Raw genomic sequence first — 3,082 nt, forward strand, 5'->3', positions numbered from 1 at the left:
TTAGTGTTCTGTGCTGTTTACAGATTAAATCACGATCATTTATTTAGGGCCTATTAGGTATTAGGCAGGGGGATAAAAGGTGGGTTAGGTTAAATCTCTCCTCAAAAGGAGCCCACACTCTAATGGGGAATTTGGGCAAGTGAATTGCTCCAAAGTTGTTTGATAAACACATTGGAGAGTTTTGAGGTTATACTACTCCGAATACCAATCCAATTATTACAGGAGGGTGAGTTGTCATGGCTGGTCTTGCTCTTGGCATGGCTTTTCTCCAGATGAGACTGATGATTCATGCAGGGATTTTATCCATGCTACATGTTACATTAGTTCCATGCTCTAGCCAGTTGAATGCACTCAGAGAACTAAAAAATGTTGCAGCAAAGCCACATTTTAAGGACTTTGCTGTAGCACAGATTCAATTATTCTGGGTAAATAACCTATCTGATTAGATACCCTATTGTATTTTCATTTGAAAAGTGCTCTGATCCAGAGCCAGTTAATTAAAAATCCATTTTCAACCTGATCGTTCTCATTTGAAACAAATATGCCCTTACCATATTGTGAACAATTTAAAGTTTAGAATGTTGGCCCTTCAGAAACATGTGGAACTTAATTATAATACATTATGCTGCTTTGACACTAGCTACAAATGGAAACAAATCTTTTTTACATAATACTTTCTAAAAAGGAAAAATAAATAAATAAATAAATAAATAAATAAATAAATAAATAAGACTGAAAAGTCCAGTTGACAAATTGCAACCGGTCTGCACTAGGATGCTTTAGTACATCATTCAGTATCACTGAAATGTAAAGGAGCTTTGTTAGGATTTAAAAAATTGAGGACTTGGATTCCTACCCAGTTGCAGTAACACAGGGTAGCATTGTTAGTTCTGATTCAAGTGCAACTGATCAAAAGGTTATTGAATATTCCTTGTCTCTCTGCCAACTCTGAATGTCTTCTCCCTGACTGGAATATTTGGATCCTGTTGTTCATTAATGCTTATCTTACATTCCACTCACTATCATTATCTACCTTTCTCAGTAATTAGCTAATTATATTTCAAGATAATTAGTTTAATGAAAGTGTGGGAAGTATGCAGTAAGAATCTAAGTGATATTGTCATGACCTCTACATGTAGATTAAGTAAAAAATAAGGGACACAAAATATACAAAAATAAGGAACACTTACAGTACTATGCATGTTCAAATGATAGGATGTACTTTAGTGAAATATCTCAAATAATCGCTCGTCTCCTTTCTGTTTCTACAACTCCTTGAGAGTATATAATGGTCCATTGCATGTTAGAGATATGAAATTATTGTTTCAAGCCATTAGGGCAGCTTTTTGGCCCCTATAGTTGTAATTTATGGTGTTCTGTTTGTGGATTTCTCAAATACAAATAAAGAAATACAGCAATTTAGGAAAATGAAGTGAAATAATGTAAGATGAGTAAAGTAGCTTTATTAGTAGAGGCAATATAGCCACACTTGTAAAATTTCTCTATTTTTTAAAAAAGAACGTATTTAAAAAAAGAGCAAGTCGAAAGTAAAACTAAATGCTTATTTATTACCTTGTAATCTATTCATTTGTAGCTATGTATGTATGCATTTACATACGTATGTCCTTGAATGTGGCACTTTGCAGTTTGCTATGGAAGAAGAAAAGTATATTAGACATGATTTCCATCTGTAAGGAGGTTATTTCTCCTTAATGGCAGTTATGAGAATGTGCTTCTCAGTTCTCCAACTCTGTGGGTATTGAGTATGACTGACTGTGTTAGTCCATTCTCGTACTGCTATGAAGAAATACCTGAGACTAGGTAATATATAAAGGAAAGATGTTTAATTGACTCACAGTTCTACATTCCTGGGGAGGCTTCAGGAAACTTAGAATCATGGTGGAAAGCAAAGGAAAAGCAGGCACCTTCTTCGCAGGGTGGCAAGACGGAGTGAATCCAAAGAGGGGAAATGCCAGGTGCTTATAAAACCATCAGATCTCATGAGAACTCACTATCACGAGAACAGCATGGAGGAAACTGACCCCATGATCCAATTATCTCTATCTAGTCCCACCCTTGACACAAGGGGATTATGGGGATTACAACTTGAGGTAAGATTTGGGTGGGGATACAAAGCCAAACAATATTACTGACCAAGGACCTCTGCTATTGTGCTTTGAAGGCCATCACTGCCACATTTGCACTGTGCATAAGGAAAATCATACAGTTATCACAGCCTTCCAAGCTACGGTTAAATTCTCCACACTTCCTAGTGACTGTTCTCAGCTGATGACTGAGTATAGCTGAGATACTAAAACAGCTTATTCCCAGAAGACATGAGACTCCTAAGATAGCCCAATTTGGATTAGGGACTCTCCATGAATATTACTGGACCTTCCTCTGACTGCATTGCAGTCTAGGATGATTCCACCCAAGCTTTCTTCCTACTCTTCTTCCTTTGGGATCAGACTTGCATTGTATTTGAATAGTTCTTCCAGCCTCCCGCTCCTTATTTTCCTGTGCAGACACATTTTCCCCAGTAAAAATCCTCACATGCTTAATCTTGTCTTGACATCTTATCTTGGAGGACCCAGACTAACATGCTAGATGAATAAATCAAATATTACTCTGGAAAGATTGAAAACAACACTATCAGTAAGTACAAAAGAAGTGGAAATGGGCAATACAGTGGAAGATGTCACAAAATGACATAAAGTACTTGATTCAGATAGGTAAAAAGGGGCTGATGCAGAAATTATAATGCATAACATGCTTTGGGTACAGTAGGCATCGTAATTGAATGGAATGCAAAGAACTGAGGATATGTTGGAAAGGTTTATTGAAATCAGATTATGGAGGAACTTGAATGTGGCTGGTCTTTTTTCTCTACATTTCTTTTGAAAATGTGGCAGCAGTGGAGCTCCAAGGATTTGAGAATGCTGGACACTAGCTGACATTTTCTTTCTCAGACTATCAATATAGGGGCAGGACTAACGTCTAGTGGAGTTCCGCAGCCCAGGAAGAGAGCTGTGAAAAGGAACTTAAACTCTGGACTGGGATTTGGGATCCTAACCACTTTGTA

This window comes from Rhinopithecus bieti, unplaced genomic scaffold (assembly GCF_001698545.2).
Source record: "Rhinopithecus bieti isolate Rb0 unplaced genomic scaffold, ASM169854v2 scaffold_28121, whole genome shotgun sequence".
In the NCBI taxonomy this organism is placed as follows: domain Eukaryota; kingdom Metazoa; phylum Chordata; class Mammalia; order Primates; family Cercopithecidae; genus Rhinopithecus; species Rhinopithecus bieti.